The sequence below is a fragment of the Hylobates moloch genome, unplaced genomic scaffold (assembly GCF_009828535.3).
Source record: "Hylobates moloch isolate HMO894 unplaced genomic scaffold, HMol_V3 SCAFFOLD_11, whole genome shotgun sequence".
Taxonomy (NCBI): domain Eukaryota; kingdom Metazoa; phylum Chordata; class Mammalia; order Primates; family Hylobatidae; genus Hylobates; species Hylobates moloch.
Genome location: NW_026652286.1, coordinates 31,158,736 through 31,182,332, shown reverse-complemented (window position 1 = coordinate 31,182,332; position 23,597 = coordinate 31,158,736). Strand labels below are relative to the sequence as shown.

The 23,597-nt window shown below is 35.6% G+C and overlaps 1 protein-coding gene and 1 pseudogene across 1 annotated transcript in view; both read right to left on the bottom strand.

Moving 5' to 3' along the window:
- LOC116477246 (transcription factor SOX-6-like) overlaps nucleotides 1-23,597 on the bottom strand; it is a 538,874-nt gene that overhangs the window by 296,359 nt on the left and 218,918 nt on the right. The window lies entirely within an intron of this gene.
- On the bottom strand, nucleotides 19,017-19,997 carry LOC116476481 (aldo-keto reductase family 1 member B1-like; annotated as a pseudogene).

The window sequence follows — 23,597 nt, the reverse complement described above, 5'->3', positions numbered from 1 at the left end:
CCAAAGAGTTTCCCAACCCCCAAAACTAAAAACATCATATACCACATTAGAAACCTAATTCACCTGATTATTTGATCTATCAGATATAAAGACGCTTCTTGGTCATAGTTACAATGAAGGAGAACTTTCTAAATGTCTCCAATATACAATATCAGAGTGTAATACATAGATGATTATTTTCATACACATCTATATTCATCTTTACCCAGAGAAAGTAAAATTGTTCTCATTGGTTTTTACCACGTAGGCATACATTTCCTAAAATTCCTAAAGTTGTACTTAGAAGGCACAGAGTTGAAATAAATAATCTTTACATAAATTAGGGAGGAAAAACTGTAGAACTCCTTTTACATTGGTATTGTCTGATCCAAACAAGTATTTCCACATCTTAAAAAAGTCCTCAGATACATTTTGTGATTCTACAAAAATCTCTTATTTCAATCATTTACTGTTTAACTTATCTCTCTGCCTTTTTCTCCTCTTCTTAATTACTGCAATGAAGTAGGAGGAACAGGTATGTCCTCCATTTGTTCAACCATATTGTCTCAAAAAGCTCCAAGGCCCTCAAAGTTTTCTGACACTCAGCTCTCTTGTTTATACTCACACTTTTCATGTCTCACTTTCTCAGCCTTCTCCCAGATATTGCCATTTAGTTATCTGTCTTGTGACTACAATTCCAGGGAAAAACTCTAACTAGTCACAAAGTCAACATAATCAGTGGCTCCCACATACTGCCTCTGCCAGGACAAAGCTCAGAATGTTTTAATCCCTTAAAACTGCCAGCCATCCAATAAGCATACACTTACTACTATATCAGATATCAAAATATGTGAGATCAATCTCACCTTTAAGACAATCCATTCTGATTAATGATTCTACAATATATATAATAATGGAAAAAAATAATACATCTGGATTTCTTCATTTTGTTCAGTGACACATCAGAATACTAGTGGCAGTAATTAAAACTAAGTGATAGGCTTGTCACCAGCCTGCCTTAGCTTTAAGGAAAGAAAGAATCTATATTCTGCCCAACACAGGCATTTATAGGAGTGGAGATTTGGGTTCCATTAATGCTGTTGCTTAATTATCTACAATGTCAGGATAAAAAAGGGAAAAATAATTAACTGTAAAACATACCTTTTGTTGTGCTTGTGTGCTCCAAAGGTATAAAATAGCCCAGAGGTGAAATAAAAATAGAAAATCTGCTTTTATTAATGAATTCATTCACTTAAGTTTATATCAAACTGTGTGAGCTGAAAAGAAAGAGAAAGAGCTAACTCCAGTACAGTTTGTATCCAAAGAAAACTCCACCCACATAAACTCTCTAGTAACATAACAAGTTTTGAGTCCTTGGGGTAGAGACCATCTTTTCTTCTTTTGTAAGCACTGTGCCAAGCCTATAGTGCTAAGCAAATAATAATAATAACAAGCATTACATCACATGAACAAACTTTTTTGAATAATTAAACATTAAGAATATTCTCTTTTGCCAGTTATCTATAAAAGGTGATGCTTTGGAAATTATTCTTTTTATGCTGTCATTGCCTCATGTCTTTGAATACCTCCAGCAATAAATATGTAAGTCATACTCAGAGAGAGAATACACAAAATGCTTTACCTTTATTGGCAATCTTTAACTCACATTTTTATGCTTTGGAGCTAGCAAAAATTTGGTGAAATTATAATCATTTTTACCAATATTCCAAAATAACATAAAATATGAACTTGAGATAAAACTATATGCTGAGAGTGACACATTTCACTTATTATTCAATCTTTATAAACTGAATAGTTACTAAAATATTTCTATCTAAAAACCTGAGTAATCAATGACTTCACTTTTTCCTGAATTATAGACAGACTATATTTCACATCTTATAGATCACTGTTATAAAATAAAAGCAAAAATTGACAAACGTGATCTAATTAAAGAGCTTCTGTGCAACAAAAGAAACTATCGACAGAGTAAACAGACAATCTACAGAATGGGGGAAGATTTTTGAAAACTATACATCTGATAAAGGTTTAATATCCACCATCTATTAGGAACTTAAACAAAATTACAAGAAAATAACAAACAACTCCATGAAAAAGTGGGCAAAGGACATGAACAGACACTTTTCAAAAGAAAACGTACATGCGGCCAACAATCATATGAAAAAAAGTTCAACATCACTGATAATTACAGAAACGCAAATCAAAACCACAATGGGATACCATCTTATATCAGTAAGAATGGCTATTATTAAAAAGTCAAAAAATAACAGATGCTGGTAACTTTGTGGAGAAAAAGGAATGCTTATACACTGTTTGGGGAGTGTAAATTAGTTTAACCATTGTGGAAGACAGTGTGACGATTCCTCAAAGACCTAAAGACAGAAATACCATGCAACCCAGCAATCCCATTACTGGGTATATACCCAAAGGAATATAAGTCATTCTATTATAAAGACACATGCATGCATATGTTAATTGCAGCACTATTCACAATAGCAAGGACAAGATATCAACCTAAATGACTATCAGCGATAGACTGAATAAGTAAAATGTGGTACATACATGCTATGGAATACTATGCAGCCATAAAAAGAATGAGATCATGTCATTTGCAGGACATGGATGGAGCTGGAGGCCATTATCGTTGGCAAACTAATGCAGAAACAGAAAACCAAATACCACATATTCTTACTTATAAGTGAGAGCTAAGTGATGAGAACACGTAGACACACAGAGGGGAACAACACACACTGGGGCTTATCAGAGGGTGGAAGGTGGGAGAAGGGAGAGAATCAGAAAAACTAACTGGTGGTACTTGGGTTAATACCTGGAGGATGAAATAATCTGTAAAACAAAACCTCGTGACACAAGTTCACCTATGTAACAAACCTGCACATGTACCTCTGAACTTAAAAGTTAAAAAAAAACAAAACAAACAAACAAAAAGACATGCTAAAGGTTAAATAACAATGAAAAAGCCAGCTATGCCCAATTAGTGTATTTATTGACACTTCTTCACTTCTTTATATGTGAGATCACCACTAAGCTTAAATAATGGCTTTATTTCCCCTTCTCTACATGCACTTAGTTCCTTTCAATATTAATGAAAGCTATGTAAGAATACTGGAAGATGATTAAGCTTATCTTCTTGGTTAAAAACAAGTTCAGAGAGCAGCTTTTTAGGGAAATATTCAAATTTATTAGCAGCTCTTAGAAAATTGCCCCCAACCACCACATTGTTTCCAATCTCAAGTTAAAAAGAAGTTTTCTCCATCGGGCACTGAATCACTTTAATGTTGACTCTTGTGCAACTCTACTCCACCTTCAGATGTATCCAGTAAATTCAACTTTACTACAGTACTATAAAAATGTGAAAGAACTATAATAGCATCTTAAAAAAAAAAGAGCTGTTGGCACTATATTACTTTAGAGAAAACCCTAAACTGAATACTAATGCAAAAATTTAATGACAGTTTGCCTAGTTGCCAAGAGAGTTACAATAATTATTTTGCTATAATATGTAAGTTGTTTTGCAGGCATCTGAAAATACTAGTGTGTAGGATTCAGAGTAAGTCCTCAAAGTGTCATTGTTCTTGTGGGTTTGTTTTTCAGTATCAATAAATCATCAATATATGATCTTCACTGTAACACTGTCCTCTGATTAGGGGATTGCCTTATGAGTTCTGCTTCTTTAATAAGTCAGCTTCCTTGATTGGCATCCAACATGGATCCACCTCACACCAATTCCACTTTATGGTGAATACAGGATTATGAGGTCATGGTAAAACATTCAGACAGAATCAATCAATACAGTTTTACTTCCATTTTCCTTTATAAACTACGACCAAATTTTTAGAGTTGAAAAGTAAACCAAGATCAAATTTAGACATGTTGTTTGAAATTAGCGAAGATGAAACACTTCAGTGCCAGACAAAAGCCCTGATTTTAAGAGTAGGTTTTTGCCTTCCTGAAATGCCTAGCTCAGGCTGTGTATTTTTATGCCTGCAGATATTGGCATGTTTCACATTTAAGATTATGACACACCAACTTATTTTGAAATTTTGAAAATGTTCCACCGCGCATGTTTCAAATGCTTCATGACTATCACTGATAATTGAGCAATTAACTTGAAATTACCAAATGTGCTGTGGTGGCACAATATGTAGTAAGCAACATGGAAGAATAAAGAACAGAGGAACTTGGTACAGTGAAAAAAAAAGTAACACAGTGTAAAATAGGCCATAATAATAATAATAGTAACTGAGTAAATTTTAATGGTCCCAGGTCTCAGTGGTTTAATAGTGCCAGTAAAATGGTTTAATGAAACAAGTCCAGAGTATTAACAAACTTTTTAGAGCAGTTTGTTCTGGTGCTACAAAAATGAAGCCTCTTTCTAACTGGCCTTGTGCAATATTCAGGGACTGGTCCAAAAAGTAAGTGGAGGGGTTGCATTAGACAACAAGCACAAAACAATCAGGTTAAAAACTCTGACAGATTCTTAACAAATACAAGCTTGCAAAAAATAGATGTAAGGTCTTATTTTAAATGTAAGGCAGACAAAGCAAAAATTCTAGGGTTAAAGATGACCTCAAAAAGTCATCAAGCTATTTTGAACCTATTTGCAAATCAAAAATTAAGACACATGGCTTGACATGAAGACTGAAAGATAAAACTCAGCTATACTGGAAAAACCAGAATTCCTCTTCACTGCTTATTCCATTAAGGTCTCCAACACTGGGCTTTTCTGACTAAAACCATAGTGTGACAATAAAGAGTAGCTTTTTTGTCCTTAAATACAGTCAGTGAAGCAAATTTCATAAACCTAAATCCTACCTTATTTTGGTGGCAGGCCATTTTAAAGGTTTGCAAGAAAAAACAGTAATTTAGAAAGTCAGAGAGGGAAAAAAAGATTCAAAACTACAGCAAATAAAAAGCACTATTAAAAATATTTTTTTCTCAAAATTCCATCAATACAGCTCCAAAACACCACTAAGAGATTAAAAATAGTCCAGGCTGTCCTTTCAGGTACAAATGAGAAACAGAAAGTAGAGAGGGCAAAAAGAACAAGTATCTAAGGGACCTAGTATATAAAATTTTAAAGCTTAAAATGTAATGGGTATACACATTCAGATTAGCAAACTCCTTTCAATTAAAGTAGATTTCTGGCCACAGTTCACAAATATATAGTAGCTGTGTGTATTAATGTAGATACTTCAAATGTCAGTATATCTCTAATTAACATGAGCACACAACTGTAAAACTGAGAAGGCACAATTTTAAATTCCTTACATTCCCAGCATTAATGCTTTCATGGGGCAGCTCCCGTTGTCATGGAAAATGGCATTCAAGCCCTATTTGTGGATTTTCACAGCTCATCTTTTTTATTTACCTGCTCTATGTCAAGATTAGCCTGGAATAATATTTTTTAAAGATAACGCACTTAGACCTACTTGTCCTTAAAATCACAGATGTTCTCACTGAGGGATCTTTGGTCTGGGCTATGCTCAGTTTTAAACAGATTTCTTTCCATTTTAAAATGCCACAAAGACATGATTTTGTGATTTTTGTTTGTTTGTTTCCTAAAAATCTATGTAATTCAAAAAATTTCAGCTGAAGCATGACATGTGGCAGTTTTGGAATAGAGGAGTAGGAAAATATCAGGGAGGACCAAATGCTCTAGGAACCTGAGGAAATGAAGTAAGTGGTAGAAGCGTCTCTACAATCTCCTCCCCGACTTAGTCTATCTCAAAATTTCAAAAATATTTATACAGCAACCAAGTGAAGACTGAGATAGTGATCAAAAACAAAAGAGAGCTGAAATTCTCTCTGAAAGAGGACAGCACGGTGTTGTGAAAGGAGCACTAAATTTATACCATGAATTCAAGGTTTGAATCCTGCTACTCTGCAAAAATAAAGATAATTCCTACTCACTCCACAGAGTTTTTGTGAAATTCAGCCAATTAAATGTCTGCAGAATCAAGTGTTATACTATCTTAATATTCTGTTGATATTATTATTGCCTCAAGCCTAGAGATAGGCAATAATCACTTTTTGTACCACACAATAAAATCCTTGTCAGAAACCTCAGGAAAAAGATTGCTATTAGAGACCATCAGCCAAGATAGAATTGTTTTAAAGGAATTCATTATCAAATTACTAAAAAGACTTGGGTAACCCGAAAAAGCAGGGTAGCTAATAAACTATGTTTGTTTGTTTTTTTAACCAATCATTTACCGCTCTGGTAAAATTAAATGGTCAGAATTACATAATTATTTTTCATTAGAGATAAAAAAATCAACTGTGAGATAAGAACATGCAAAATAAGGCAATCTTCCACAATGCCTACTTCAGGAAAAGAAAAAATGGAAGTTTCACTTTTTTAAGAGGAAAAAAAAAACAAAAACACTAGAATAAGATGCAGCTTCTGAAGAGATAGCCATTTTCCTTCACAGTGTTTTCCTCTTCTGGCCTAGGTAGCTGATTTGAGTAGGTAAGATTCCAGTCAGTTCTCACACACTTTTGGTGTGGCCCATTCATTATGGATGTGCAAAACAATATCCCACCTTCCTTATCTCACAGACGGGCTTGCACACCTTACTAAGAAACCTTCCCATGGCCAGGAGGTATAACTTTCTGCCTTAGATCATGTAGCAAATAAGCAGTTCTAGGACATGGAAATTCAGGTTCATAAAAGAAGTAATTGTCACTGAACCCATTTGCCTGTGCTTAGGCCTGACTAGACAAATATTTCTACCGTTTTAGAAGCCTCATCTTTCAGTCTAAGTGGTTGGACAGTTTCCACAACAAATGAGAGAACTAGAAACTCAGGAATTTTGGATGCCATGTTAATTTCATCTGACTTATCTTAGTCATAGTATCCAGCTATATTTCTTTAACCAAAAGGTTCTGCAGTCAGGAGATGGCCCTAGCAAAACCTGAGATAACTGACCAAAGGAACACCAAAGCCCATGCCCTAAACAAGCATATGTAAATTCTCAAGACCAGAAAATAATTGCTTTAAGCCTGTATGACTAGCATGACATGTGCCTAAGTGGCCAGACAAAATCTGACTAAAAGTTTTTTGGTTTTTTGTTTGTTTGTTTGTTTTAAGTGGAACTCCAGAAATAACCATACAGAAACTACATCAACAGTGCCCCTTCTAATTTTAGCCTTTCCCTTTGTTAAGTCAAAAGAAAGTGCTCAGCTACTTGGATCACCACCATTCAAAGTTAGTCTAAATGTGTCTTGATGGAGGGAATAAAGTGAAGAATTCAGGAAACAGATCCTTTGGGTGATAAGAAATGTAAACTATATTTTAATGAAGGCCATCTTGGTTTGAAATGCTGGTAATTATATTTGTCACTTTAAAAACTTCACTCATCCTGAAAACTTACTAAAGGGAATGACTAAATAATATGAAAGAAGAGAGAAAGGAGGTAAAAAAAGAGACAAAGCAACTAAGATAAGATTTGGACAGCTCAAAATTATTTCCCTTCACTCAGATTTCCAATAGAATAAGTTCAGTTCCTTAGAATCTTCTGTTTTCACAAAGAGCCCTTCAAAGATACTTTATATTTCTTTCTCCATCTTCTTTGCCTCCTAATCCTCACCACAATACCTTGCATAAATTAAAAGCTTATGTTTAATCCAAATGACCCCACAGTTTATATAATTTTGTGCTTTACATAAGACTTACATCTAAAAATAATAAAATTAAATTGATAGTTTCATAAAATAACAATTTATTATTAAAGCACTAAAAATACATAAAATATGTTAAACTATATTAAACATGAACATCTATTTTTTTAAGCTGGTTCAAAATGTGTCCTAATCAATACTATTATTAAAAGAAAGGTAAAGCTGGTATTAAATAAATTTTCAATAGCTCTGCTTAAATAGAGAATCACTTAAACTCTAATTTATAACATTACTTATTTCAAATAATTTCCTAGAAGTATATTCTTCAAAACTCCTTTATAGCAGTACACTAACAAAGAAAAAGTTTCCTGTGTCTTTGCTGTTATCAAATGTAAAAAAGCCCCTTAAATACCAACAGTTTACAACAATGTATACATACACATATATTTTAAATGCAAGTTACTTAAATGTAGGTTTACATACACACAGACATTTTTAATACCTGCCACATACTCTATAGCACTGCTATATAATATATATTGATTAATTTCAAGTACTTTAATAGGTCTTTAAAGTTCATTCAATTTTTTTCTTGAAATTTGCCTTCTTTACGTATAAAAAGTACCTTTGTTCTCCAAAATATTATTTAAAATATAATGGTGTTTTGTGGATGGGGAAGAGTACAGTATGCCTTAGTATAGGCGTGCCTTGAAGATATTGCAGGTTTGGTCCAGACCACTGCAATAAAGCAAATGTTGCAATAAAGCAAATCATGCAAACGTTGTGGTTTCCCAGTGCATATAAGTTATGTTGACACTATATTGTACTCTGGTAAGTGTACAATGGCATGAAGTCTAAGAAATAATGTATATACCTTAATTAAAAATACTTTATTGCTAAAAAATCATAATGATCATTTGAGCCTTCAGTGAGAAATAATCTTTTTGATGGGTGGAGGCTCCTGTTTTGATGTTGATGGCTGCTGACTGGTCAGGGTGGTAGTTGCTGAAGGTTGGGGTGGCTGTGACAATTTCTTTTTTTTTTTTTTTTGAGACGGAATCTTGTTCTGTCGCCCAGGTTGGAGTGCAGTGGCACTATCTTGGCTCATTGCAACCTCCGCCTCCTAGATTCAAGCAATTCTTCTGCCTCAGCCTCCCGAGTAGCTGGGAATACAGGCATGCACCACCACGCCTGGCTATTTTTTGTATTTTTAGTAGAGATGGAGTTTCACCATATTGGCCAGGCTGGCCTCGAACTCCTGACCTTGTGATCCGACTGTGGCAATTTCTTAAAATAAGACAATGAAGTTTGCCTCATTGATTCACTCTTTCTTTACAAAATATTTTTCCGTTACATACAATGCTGTTTGATAGCATTTTACTCACAGCAGAACATCATTCAAAGTTGAGTCAATCCTCTCAAACTCTGCTGCTGCTTTATCAACTACATTTATGTAATATTCTAAATCCTTTGTTGTCATTTAAACAATGTTTACAGCATCTTTCACCAGGGTAGATTCCATCTCAAGAAAGCACTTTCTTTGTTCATTTAGAAGAAGCAACTCCTCATCTTTTCAAGTTGTATCATGAGACTGCAGCAATTCAGTCACATCTTTAGGCTCCACTTCTACTTCTAATTCCACTTCTCTTGCTGTTTCTACCACATCTGCAGTTACCTTCTCCAATGAAGTCTTGATCCCTTCAAAGTCATCCATGAGGGTCGAAATAAATTTCTTTCAAATTCCTCTTAATATTGCTATTTTTACTTACCCCTATGAATCACAAACATTCTTAATGGTATCTAGAATGGTGACTCCTTCCTAGAAAGTTTTCAATTTACATTGCCCAGATCCATTAGCAGAATTACTATGTATGGCAACTACAGCCTTAGAAAATGTACTTCTGAAATACTAAGACTTGAAAGTTGAAATTACTCCTTGATCCATGGCCTACAGAATGGATGCTCTGTTAGCAAGCACGAAGACAACAATAATCTCCATGTACATCTCCATCTGAGCTCTTGATGGCTAGGTACATTATCAATGAGTAATAACATCTCTAAGGGAATCTTTTTTTCTGAGTAGTAGGTCTCAACAGTGGGCTTAAAATACTCAGTAAACCATGCTATAAACAAGTGTGCTGTCACTCAGGCTTCCTTATTCCATTTGTAGAGCACAGGTAGAGTTAATTCCTAAAGGCGCTAAGATTTTCAGAATGGTAAATAAGCATTGGCTTCAACTTAAATTCACCAGCAGCATTAGCCGCTAACAAAAGAGTCCACCTGTCCTTTGAAGCCAGGTGCTGACTTTTCCTCTCTGGCTATCAAAGTCCTAGATAGCATCTTCTTCCCATATAAGGCTGTTTCATCTACACTGAAAGTCTGTGGTTTGATGTAGTCACCTTCATCAATGGTCTTACCTAGATCTTCTGGATAACTTGCTGCAGCTTCTCCATCAGCACTGGCTGTGTCACCTTCGCTTTTATGTTATGGAGACTGTTATTTTCCTTAAACACTGTGAACCAATCTCTGCTAGCTTCAAACTTTCTTCTGCAGCTTCCTCCCTTCTCTCAGCCTTCACAAAAATTGAAGAGAGTTAGGGCCTTGCTCTGGATTATGCTTTGGCTTAAGGGAATGTTGTGGCTCATTTGTTCTTCTATCCAGACTGCTCAAACTTTCTCCATATCAGCAATAAGGCTATTTTGCTTTCTTATCATTCATAATTAACTGGAGTAGCACTTTGCATTTCCCTCAAGAACTTTCCCTTTGCATTCACAACTTGGCTGACTGGTACAAGAGGCCTAGCTATTGATCTGTCTCAGCTTTCAACATGCCTTTCTCACAAAGTTGTCATTCGTAGCTGTTGATTTAATGTGAGACTTTTATGTGCTGCTCTTCCTTTCACTTGAACACTTAGAGGTCATTGTAGGGTTATTAATTGGCCCAATTTCAATATTGTTGTGCCTCAGAGAATAGGGTGGCTCAAGGAGAGGGAGAGGGATGGAAGAACAGCCAGTTGGTGGGACAATCAGAATACACACAATACACACGTTTGCCACCTTATTTGGGCTTGTTTGGTGCGGCCCCATAATAATTACAATAGTAACATCAAGATCACTAATTATAGATCACCATAACCGACATAATAATAGTTTGAAATATTGTGAGAATTATGAAAATGTAACAGAGAGACATGAAGTGAGCACATGCTGTTGGAAAAATGGTGCCGATAGACTTGCCCAATGCAGGGTTGCCATAAACCTCTAATTTGCTTAAAAAAAAATCTGCAAAGCACAATAAAACAAAGTGCAATAAAACGAGGTATGCCTGTACATTATGTCCTCATGTGCTGTCAGCTCTTTGAATTCTACATTGTCTCACATCTTTTCTGTGGGCATAGGCACATAGCACTTTTCAAGTACAGACAACCAGAAGACTATCAGAAGTTATCAGTGTAAATTATTCATGTGTATATAGACTAGACTCTTTAAGATAACTCATTCCTACAATTGAGCCCTATTCTCAAAGAGTAAGATAGTTATTCTTTAAGCTTATTATAATGGGCCCTGCATTGTGTTATTTCACTGGAAATTACAACAAATTGAGGCTTCTTTAGCAGCTGGTACTTTTTTCTATGCTCCTCCCAAGAAAACACTTATCAAAAAATAATAATTACAAAACAATTGCAAAAAAAACTAATATAAATTCACACCCACTAGGAGTTAAGAACTTGTTTACAAACTGTAACTGTTTCATTACACAATGAGAAAAGTAAAGATAAACCAATACTTACAAATATGCACAAAAAATATCAGCCCCAGCACCCAGAAATCACTGGTAAATTGCCTTTGAATTCATGAAAGTGACCTGAAAATTTAATAGAGAATGAAATAAAAAAAGGATAAGTAAATTGCATTTATATGCTTTATTAAAGAAGCATACTTTCTGGCTGCAAATCATACAATTTTTAACTCGTGCAGTTGTCCCCATCTATGCTAACAACTTTTTCCAAAATGATAATGCCAAAAGAAACAATTATTTCATTGTTCTACATCTAAGAATGCCACATTTCCATCCAATATTGCTCTTTTAAAAAAAATCGGTAATAAAGTAGGTGTTAAAAGTACAAATAAGTAAGAACAAAAGGGAAAAAATTTTTAAAAGAAAGAAACAAAGGAACAGGCTTATAATTTATATTTGAAAAACATTTAATTTATGTCTGCAAGTTGAAATGAATTAGCTTCACAGAGAATATCTTAAATGTGTCTGACAGGAATATCTTGTAGGTAGAATTAACAAGAAAGAATGCAGTGTTTGTTCTACCTAAGGTGTGGAACCCATAAGATGCTTAGGCTATATACAATGCATTCTGTATAAGCCATAATTCAATCCAAAATTATTTTGCTCACATGTACTTTAGTTCTGGCTGAAGAGGTAACAGATGCAGCTCAAACACACAGAGCTAGCCTTATACAAATTTTTAACATACAAAGAGTCATTTTATGCCTCTAAATGCCTATGATTTCCACTATCCAGGACCCCCATGCATTAAGGTGGTTTGGTAGTTTATTTTTACTGTTTGGTCTAAATACAGCATATTTTTAGTTCCATTAAAACAAAGAAACTTTGTTACAGAGGCTGTATTCTTTCAAAAATGTGAGCATGGCTGTGAGTAGTAGTCAACTAAAAATAATAATAGAGCTTGGGTTCCTAAATTAGGTCAGAAACTTTCTTAGGCTCTGGGGACTGGCTTGATTCAATCTGCAGTTTTTAAATACAGCCAGCAAATATCTAGGTTAGTTACAGCTAACTAGATTTAAATAAAATCCTTCTGAAAAACAATGGATCTTGATCAACATCATTTGTAGGAACCACTGCACCCAACTTGCAATTATAGCACAAATGACCTTAATAGATTAGGTATAGGCATCTGAAATTAAGATGAAATATTAAATAAATATCTAACTCAGCCCTCTCCAACTCCTAAAATATGCTTTTACCTAAATGATCCAGGTAATTTATTCTATTTTCTAGTCAAGATTGATAGATAATAGAGCCAGGTGCAGTGGCTCACGCCTTTAATCCCAACACTTTGGGAGGCTGAGGCAAGTGGATTGCTTGAGTCCAGGAGTTCAAGACCAGCCTAGGCAACATCTCTAAAAAATCTCTAAAAAAATGTTTTTTTAAATTTTTTTAAAGATTGATAGATGACAAAGGTGTGGGCATTTGGACAGCTTTAAGTATCAACAGCTAACATACCCATTAGACTTCTTCACTAGACCTTCTTGTCCTTGTAGGAAATGGTGCCTCAGGGCTTCTCTAGTTTCACCAGTTTCCAGCAACTCTAACGCCTACTTTCACAATACACAAAGTAAAGAACAGTCTGGCTAGGGGGATGTAGCTCTGTCATTAATTGTTGGTATTATACCCTTTTCTTCCTCATTGCTTCTGCTGTTTAGGGATCTGGGAGAGTAATTTTATCTGGGACACCAGACAAGCCTACCTGGACACACTATGTGTATTATCCAAAACCATCAAAGAGTACTGGTTCTGATTCAAACCATCCTCACATGCTATCCCCCGCTGAGTTATAAATTATAATTTCCTTATAAAGAAGTTACCCACAAAATAAATTTTATAGCAAAATGCTGTATATCCAAAAGTCTAAATTCTAGAAGAATCCAAAAGAGTTTTTAGTACTTATACATTTTATAATACCAAATCTTGTTTTTCTGGCAACTACTTTTTTAAAAGCATTAATTGGAATTATGCAAGATACATGATACATCCTATTCCTTCATTTCCACATAAAGAACGGGGAGCTAAAAAAAATGCGACCAGAAAATATTGTGGTTAGGGTAGATTTAATTTTTTAATCAATGAACTATCTTGAATTAAGATCTCTAACTCTAGAAATATTTTTAATTTTGGAACAAGTTAGATTCCAGACATTTAGAACAAATAATATTTTCACATTCACCAATACAAAGTCAAAAAATCTTATTCATCATATCAGTGCAGTCCTGCTACATATGTTAAAAGCAACTGTGAATCTCATTATCAACAGATTTGCACTATTGGTGAAATTCAGAGCAAAGAATTAAAAAATAATAAGTTCCTATGGTCAAAGAGTTCATTATTATATAATTTTAAAAATGACTTTAATGCATAGTTCTGCATGCAGTTAACTGAAGGCTAAACAAGCAACATTTTATGAGGGACAAAGAGTTAAGAATTAATATATACACAACTTGAAATAGGTACCTTTTTAAGAACTAGAAAAGTTTAGTCTGAAAAAGACATTTCCAAAAATAAAAGCAGTCACTATGGTCCTGAGGGCAGCACAAATGTGAAAAGATAGAGAAGGAAATGCCAGAGCAAATCATTACGTGTTCTGGAAAATCTCAATCTGTTTGGTAAAATGAATCCTCAGAACACCTAATCACCCATGGATTGTTCCAGTTCTCTATTTGCTCATTTATACATTCAGCAAAGAGTGACCATGGGTTAAAGATCACACTGGACAGTAAGACCACAAAAATTTAAATTTAAAAAAATGGCCTTTCCCATCACGGATTTCAAACAATCAATAATCCAACCTGGGTCACAGTCTATTACACATCTGACCATGGTGGTAATTTGTTCCATAATATTTAGTCATCAAGTCTTTGATATATTCTTAATGTACTAAATAAAAAATGCATTGCTACAAATACTTCATTATAATAATGCACAAGGGGCCAAGCGCGGTGGCTCATGCCTGTAATCCCAACACTTTTGGAGGCCGAGACAGGTGGATCACTTGAGGCCAGGAGTTTGATACCAGCCTGGCCAACATGGCAAAACCCTATTTCTACTAAAAATACAAAAATCAGCCATGTGTGGTGGTGCACACCTGTAATCCCAGCTACTCAGGAGGCTGAGACATGAGAATCACTTGAACCTGGGAGGCGGAGGTTGCAGTGAGCCAACATTGCATTACAGCACTCCAACTGGGTGACGGAGCGAGACTCTGTCTAAAAAAAAAAAAAAAAAAGAACAAGGGATACAAAGAAGAAATGTACAAATAAAGAAATGCAAATGTCCAATAATATAAAAATGTACACAATAAAAATTAGGACTCTCCCAAATAGCCAAAGAAATGTAAATAAAATATTTTCACTCATAATATTGGCAAAACATGTTATAAACTGGACAAAAACTGGTATTGGTGAGAGTGTGGAAAAATAAGCACTTTCATGTACTATTGATGGGATTATAAATGTATGACTTTTCTGAATGGCAATTTTACAATAAGTTTTAAAACTTTTACTGTCCATATCCTTTGAGATTTCAATGCTACTTTCAAAAATTATCTTAAGGAGCTCATTATAAATATGATAAAAGATACACACATTTAATATGTATGTTCACTACAGTTTTTTATAATAGCCAAAATTAGGAATAATCTATTGATTGAATAAGTAAATTGTGCTACATACATATAACACTACTCTGTAATTATTAAAAATCATTATATAAATCTATATTTATTGACAAAAAAGATGGCCACAATATATTGTTGAATAAAAAAAATGTGTATAATAAAAGCCCATCAATTTCTAGAATATCAAATATTTATGTGAAAATCAAATATATATGCATGTGTAAGTTTCACAAAATATAATTTAACAAAAATGTTAACATTGGGCAGGGCGCTATAGGTTATTTTTACTTTATTACTCTTATGGTTTGATATTATTGAGTTTTTTTATACTTAGCATGTCTAATGTATGCCAAAATGAGGAAGCTATTTCTGAAATTCAGTATATCACTTAGACATTCAAAAGAAATGACCCAGATCTAGGATAACTTGTTATTAGTCTGAGAGCAAAAGCCAAATATTAATATTAGTTTAAAAAACCCTCAAAATTACAGGGCAACTTCAAATGAGTATCTTAACATCAAATGAAGAAACCGTAAACATTTTCACAAAAGCATGTCCCACTCTACCAAAAATAGGTAATAGGTCAAAGGTAAATAGCAGATAAAAACATTGCCACCTCCCTGTATAATTAGACTTTAAAAGCTTTCAAGCTACATTTTTAAATCCTGCTTAAAACTCTGTCTTTAAGTCACATCCATTTCTGTTTTTAGTAACCCCCCACCTTTCCTTCTTTTTATTATTTGAGTTAGCAAGAAAGTTCAAGTATCAAATGGGTGGTTGGATTGAATGACCTTACAGCCCTGAGATTCAATGATTCTAAGGTATTATTTAAAGAACTAAAGTGCTTCCAAAACACCTGTAACAAATTTTGTTCACTTTTACATTAAATCATAGCATTGCATGATTAAAACTGAAGTCAAGAATTAAATAACTTTTTAAAATTTATTGATGCATTGATTTTACTAATATTATACATAGTGAGCCACTGAATTAAAACAACTGTCTTCAACGCATTTATTTTCTCAACTAACTTTTAGGAAAATATCAATGCCTGGTCTTTTATATATCAAAATAAAAATTATACATTAAAAATATCCTGTATGCAAATTCGAGTGGGTTTTGCAGGAGATGTGATTGTTGCATTAAAACTATTGCTATTTCCTCCAAAGCTCCAGCAATTTAAAAATTTCAGTTCTTCACTGTTATTATCACTTTTTTTGCTTACAGCTTTACTAGATTAAACCCATGTTTATTGAACTCCATAATGCTTAGTTTTCTTTTTCCTTAATAATCATATTAAACTATGCAGAATTTGAATTAACTATAAATAATAAAATGTGAAATTTGACTTTCAGTAGGACTGACATTAAGCTAATGTCCAGTATTTTTTTTAAATGCAGTTGTTAATAATTTAAAACATCACAATACTGAATAGAAAATTATGTCTTCTAATGCAAAAGGTTAGAGTATTTGTGAGGTATCAAGGAAGACAACTTAAGATGCTACCTAGTCCACCACTCTGCTGTTCTGGAAGAACTTGCTTCCTCAAAGAAATAGGAATTTCTCCTATTCTTAAAGATCTCCAAAGGTAGTTATTATTGAAGCCACCTCATAATAGCCTATTCATGTATTCTATGCTGCTCAACCTATATCTCTTCAATATTATTTTGGTATTGAGGGCCACCACTTAGAAGGGACATTGACAAAGCATTCAGAGGAGAATGGCTAGGAAACTTTATGGAAACCATGTTACAATAGAATAGTTGCATGTTCAATGATGGTGGTTGGAATGAACTTGGAGATCATCGAGTCCAGTGGTTCTCAAACTCTTTGGTCTCAGGACTCCTTTACAATCCTAAAAATTATTGAGGGTCCCAAAGAGGTATTGTTACATTTATCAATACTTACTATATTAGAAACTAAAACTTTAAAATTTTTAAAGAGTTATTTTAAATAACAATAATAAACCTATTACATAGTATTATAAAGTATTTTATGAAATAAAAGTGTATTTTCCAAAATAAAAAAAAAAAGAGAAAACTGTAAAATGTAAAATGCTTTACATTTTTGCAAATCTCTCAAATGTCTGGTTTAGAAACAGACAGCTAGATTATCATAGGTGCTGCATTCAATCTGTTGTGATATGTTGGTTTGGTGGAATTATGTGAAAAGTATCCATTTTCACACAGGTAGTTAGAAAGAGGTGGAATGTTTTAATAGCCTTTTCAAATAATCGTGGCTATTCTTTTATATTATATCAAAATTTGACAAGTAATCATTTCTCAAAAGTTAATTGCAATATGGAATCTAAAACTTGAATATCAATAAACTTTTTGTATTCCATTACTCTAAAATCAAATCGCCTTTAAATGGATCTTTTAGCCATGCATGACTTTGTAACATCATACATTAGTTCATTTAAGAAACATTGGCTCACTGGGTTTAAAACATTGACATATTTTATTATGCAATATTGTTAAAACCACATTTCTTAATATCACCACCCAATCTTATCAGAAACATTTTTAAGTACTGGGAAGTGATCATGATTGTGGTGGTAGGTAAAAGCTTTCCAAACTACTAATTTGCTCTTGGAAGCTCAAATTTTTTTGACAAAAAAGTGTCACTTGTTTTCTTCAAAATAGGCAGGCTCACTTTGTTCATTTTTGAGGATATGTCTGCCAAGTTTTTAAGTCTAAATAATCATTGTGTGTTTGTTAGTTGTTCTTTCAAGTAAAAAATGGTGTTCTTTGAAAAAAGTAGTTAGTTCAACTCAATTACAAGTGATTTTCCTCAAGATAACTATCATACTTGAGTATGTAGTGTAAGTGCCTTATACATACTTCACATTTCAGCACACAGAGTATTAAAGAAGGGTCAACAGTTAATAAAATTAATAATTTTACTGTTTCATCTACAATGCTTTTAGTGAAACTGGCTTTTTGTTTGTTTTTTTCGTGAGTGGTAATAATAAAGAATTCAATGACTACTAATATAATTTGGTGACACTGTCTTAATGTGTGCTAAGGCACCAGCAGTTTTAACCCAAAATTGCTATGCATCCTCAGTGCAAATGTCAATACAGTGAAAAAGGCAACTAAAAATTTCCCATTATGATGAAAATAGTTTTGACAACACACCCTGTGAAAGGGTCTCAGGGATCTCCAGTGTCCATAGACCACATTTTGATAACCACTGATCTACTCTGATACTCCATTTTGCAGCCAAGGAAATTACCTTAGTTTTTTCAAGCATACAAATAAGAGGCAATGATACCTAGCACAGCAAGTGTAATATAGTAAAGGCTGATCAAAATTAGTTTCTCTTTCCTCCTTCCCAAAGAAAGAACAATACTTGTGGGTGGAAATTACAAAGTGGTAGGTTTTAGTTCAGTCCAAGATAAATCTTTTTTTTTTTTTTTTCAAGTTCACAAAAGCACTTTTTATTTGAGGCAAAGAGAAGTCTTGCTGAAAGGATTACAGTTTCAAGCAGTTAAAACTCTACTGTTAGTGGCACTGTTTTGACCTGGTAGATTTTGCTTCTCTTTGGTCATCCATTCTCTGCCTCACCTCCGGACTGGACCACAGGCCTGCCACCTCCCCGGCTAATTTTTGTATTTTATAGAGACGGGGTTTCACCATCTCCTGACCTCATGATCTGCCCGCCTCGGCCTCCCAAAGTGCTGGGATTACAGGCGTGAGCCACTGCAGGCACTACTTTGACCTGGCAGATTTTGCTTCCCTTTGGTCAGAAAAGGGTATTCAGGTTGTACTTTCCCCAGCAGGGCAAAAAGAAGGGCAAAGCAAACTGGAAGAGACCTCTACTCTACTGACAGGGCTCCTCAGATCCAACATCAAGCTGGACACACCTTTGCTGGCCACTCTACAGTTTGCTGTCCCACTGCTGAGTGACACAGCCATACTACATTTGCAATGAAAAAAATGAGGCAGGAAACACAGGTATAGGTCACTTAGGGACAAGCAGGCAACCACAGCTTCAAAACTCTTCATGGAAGGGGTAATCCTTGTGGGAGGCACAGCTCAACAAGGCACAGACCCTCCAGTTCCTGTTGTAACTGAGTGAGGTGGTCATATCCTGGCTGCTCAGTTCAAAGTTAAAGACCTTAAGGTTCTCAGCAAATGCATTCTGGTGTCACAGACTCGGGGATCACCACCAAGTTCCTCTGCATGGGGAGCCAGAACAGGACCTGGGCTGTAGTTTTATTGTGCTTGGCTGTGATTGTCTTGATCCTGGGATCCTCCAGGAGGGAAGGGTCCTCGGGCTTGGCCCAGGGCCTGTTGGGAGAGCCGAGGGGGCTGTAGGCAGTCACCCAATGCCTTTGGACTTAACTTCTCCTGAATGAGGCACGGGTGGCATTCAATCTGGTTAACCGCAGGCTTATCCTTTAAGCCAGGTTTGTTTAAGATCCTCTCCTCCTGGAAACGGTTGAAGTTGGAGATGCCAATAGCTTTCACCAGACCTTCATCCACCAGCTCTTCCATGGCTGCCCATGTGTCCAGAATGTTGGTGTCACTGGGAACCACATTGCCCGACTCATCCAATGGGGAAAATTCCTTCCCAGGCTTAAAGACAGTTGGCCAGTGAATAAGGTAAAGGTCCAGGTAGTCCAGCTTCAGGTCACTAAGCGTCTTCTGGCAGGCTCCTTTCACCAGGCCCTCCTCATGGTACATGCACCACAGCTTACTGACGATGAAGAGCTCCTCGCACTTCACCACCTGCTCCCTGAGCTTCTCCTGAACGGCCACCTCCACCTCATTCTCATTCTGGTACACATGGGCACAGTCGAGATGGCAGTACCCAACATCGATGGCCATCTTCACAGCCTCAATCACCTGGTGTGGAGGGGCTTCCAGGTGCCCAGCCCCAGGATGGACATCCTGGCACCATTGTTGAGCATGAGGTGGCTGGCCATGGCTGCTGCGCTCCCCAGACTCCCACCCAGAACCGTGCCTAGCTCAGTCCAAGATAAATCTTTTAAAGCAATGAAATAAGTTGCCTCAACAAATAGAAGTTGTCAAAGTTGAGACTGCATGACTCTTTACCAAGAATATTGTAGAAAGAATTCTTATAAGAGTTGAAAGTTGTACCAAAACTTAGCTGATTATACAATCACCTAAAAAGCTTTTATAAAGTTCAAATTTCTGGGCCCCACTCCAGACCTCCTAAACCAAAATCTCCTTGAGTGGACCAGGAGTTTACATTTTTAAAAAATGTATACTATTCACACCCACTAGGAAGAATACCTTTACACTTTCATGTAACATACCCTAAGCCTACTTTAATAAATTATATGGTCAGGATCAAGATATTTCTGGGTCAAAAGAGGAGGAATTATTGTGGCATTTCCTTAGGCCCACCAGTTCACCTCTGCCAACATGTGTAACTGAATTGTAAATCAGAGATAGGATTGCAAAAATTTGACACATTTTTACAACTGCCAACACTCTACTGCTCTCCTGAAAGAATAATTCAATAACAGCTATCTATGAACAAAGGTGGTCAGTATAAAAATAGTGTCTACACAAAACAAAACAAAAAAAATGAGGGCCAGGTGCAGTGATTCACACTTGTTATCCCACCACTTTGGGAGGCCAAAGTGGGAGGGTCGTTTAAGGTGAGGAGTTCAAAACCGGCCTGGACAACAAAGTGAGACCCCCATCTCTACAAAAGAAATTTAAAAATTAGCCAGGCGGCCAGGTGCAGTGGCTCACACCTGTAATCCCAGCACTTTGGGAGGCCAGGGTGGGCAAGTCATGAGGTCAGGAGTTTGAGACCAGCCTGGCCAACATGGTGAAACCCCGTCTCTACTAAAGATACAAAAAATAAGCTGGGCATGGTGGCGTGTGGCTGTAATCCCAGCTACTTGGGAGGCTGAGGCAGGAGAATCGCTTGAACCCTGGAGGCAGAGGTTGCAGTGAGCCGAGATCTTGCCACTGCACTCCAGCCTGGGTGACAGGGCAAGGCTCCATCTCAAAAAAAAAAAAAATTAGCCAGGCTATGGTGACACACACCTGTAGTCCCAGCTACCCAGAAGGCTGAGGCAGGAAGACCACTTGAGCACAGGAGGTTGGGGCTGCAGTGAATTATGATTACACCACTGCATTCTATCCTGGGCAACAGAGTGAGATCCTGTCTCAGAAAAGGGAAGGGAAGGGAAGGGGATGGGAGAGGAGGGGAGGGGAGGAGAGGGGAATGAAGGGAATATTTAGAAGATCGCATGTCATTACTTTATAAAGGTATTTTACAAAGGCAGCTTATCATTATGAACCAAGATCAAAATATAGACCACAAACTTCCAAAAACTATTTACAGAATTACCATGTGACTTAATCCCCAAAATTTGTATTTTGACGTCTTCACTACAGAAAAATTCCACATACTACACAAACAGAAGGCAGCACGACAACCTGACCAAAATCAAATAAAAATTTGGCAGTGGGTAAAAAATAATATATTTTGTAACTTTTCACTTAATAAACTTGTTCTTCTTTATTCCTTCATGCCCCTTGCTTTTCTTATCAAAATACACTTCTTTGAAATAACACCTATTATTGTCTTTTTTAAGATCTTTTTTTCTTATAGCCTGTCTGATTTCAGAGATAACAACTTAATAATAATAGTTTTTAAAAAGGCAAAGAGGGTCCTGTATGAGTAGGACTGGAGAAAAAAAGTCATTATCAAAACATAATCCACAGACTACCTATATCAGAACTGCCTAGAGTGCTTATTAAAATAAAAAAATTGTGGCTGGGTGCGGTGGCTCATGCCTGTAATCCCAACACCTTGGGAGGCCAAGGTGGGTGAATCACTTGAGGTCAGAAGTTTGAGACCAGCCTGGCCAACATGGTGAAACCCCGTCTCAACTAAAAATACAAAGATTAGCCGAGCATGATAGTCCCAGCTACTCAGGGGGCTGAGGCAGAAGAATCACTTGAACCCAGGAGGCAGAGACAGCAGTGAACCAAGATTGCGCCACTGCACTCTAGCCTGGGAGACAGAGCGAGACTCCATCTCAAAAATAAAATAAAATAAAATAATTTTAAAGATTATTAGAGCTCCACCCAAACCAATCAATTCTATGATTCTGAGAGTTGGCCAATGAATCTAATTTTAAGCATTGTCCTCAGGTAATTCCTAGCACACTAAAATTCAAAAACTCCCGGGCTAAAGAGCAACTGTGCTAAATGTGGGTATGCTCACAAAAACTTGTATGGAAAAATGAAAATTTTGTAACTCTATAAAATGTCTTATTTTACAGAAAAGATTCTCAATGATTTTGGAGTTTCTGTTTTATAAAAATAAAATAACGATGTTTTCTTAAATGTAAGGAGGTATTAGAAACTAGACATGGAATTTAGCTAAAAAATTAAGTCTTAGTTATTGCAGGGTGCTTTTTTAAAAAAATCTGAGATAAAGATACAAGCAATTCTTCAGCAATTCAATTAATATTTCTGAGAGCCCACAGGATGAATGGCATGAATAGGAATATCTAGGGATATAGGACAATAAAGCATAATCCCAGACCTCCAGGAATGACCATTTGGATTCATTGTAAGATATATGCTATAGTTAGAATAGTCTTGTATTTGCTGTGCACTATCATATCCAGAAAGAGGAGAGGATTCCTATCCTTGCTGAGTTTTCTCTTCTTGAGTTCTGCTCACAAAATAGAGTAACAGTAGAGTGGCAGAGATTTAAAAAGCAATCATTTAACAAAATCTTGCAAATAAATTCTAATTTTTAAGTCCATACCTCTTTTTAATCAGCGTATTTTGTGTAGAGTGGACATACAGAAAAAAATAAGGCAGGGCCATTCTTTGTACTTGTTCTAGATAATTAAATCAAGATAAATTTAAAGGCAGCTAAAGATGGTCAATTTTAATCCTCATTTTTTAAAAGTCTTCTTGTTACCACTCTCAGTACCACTCCCTCTTAACCACAAATAATGACTTCAGTAATGGAGCTCTGTAATTTAAAAGTATCAGGCAAATAACAGCAAGTAACTTAGATGAGTTGACACCACCTGTTGTGCAAATATGTACTTAGACTACTATAAAAATAACAACTGCATTATCAACTGGATACAGACCAGAACGACTTATGGGAATACAGAGAGTCAACATAGTCTCAACTTGCATGTATGTGGCACTTTACATTTTTCAAGCATTTCTAAATTCATGGTAGAAATTAAAAGGAAGAGAGATGCTGGAAGAAAAGAAAAATAAAGATTTGATAACTATGGGCTAATTATCTAAGAGTCCTAATTCCTAGAGTAAATCATCCTTACTCATCATTTACTGGATGTTTACTCTGTGCCAGGCACTGTGTTAAGCCCTGAGAAAACAAAAATGAATGCAGTAGAGTTGGTGACTTCAAGGAGTTCACAGCCTAGTAAAGAAGACAAATAATTACAGCTTTGTATGAAATGTGTAAAGAGAAGAAAGCAGATTATAAAACTATATAATCTCACTTTCTAAAATAAAAAAAAAACTTTTAAAGATGAGGATGTTAA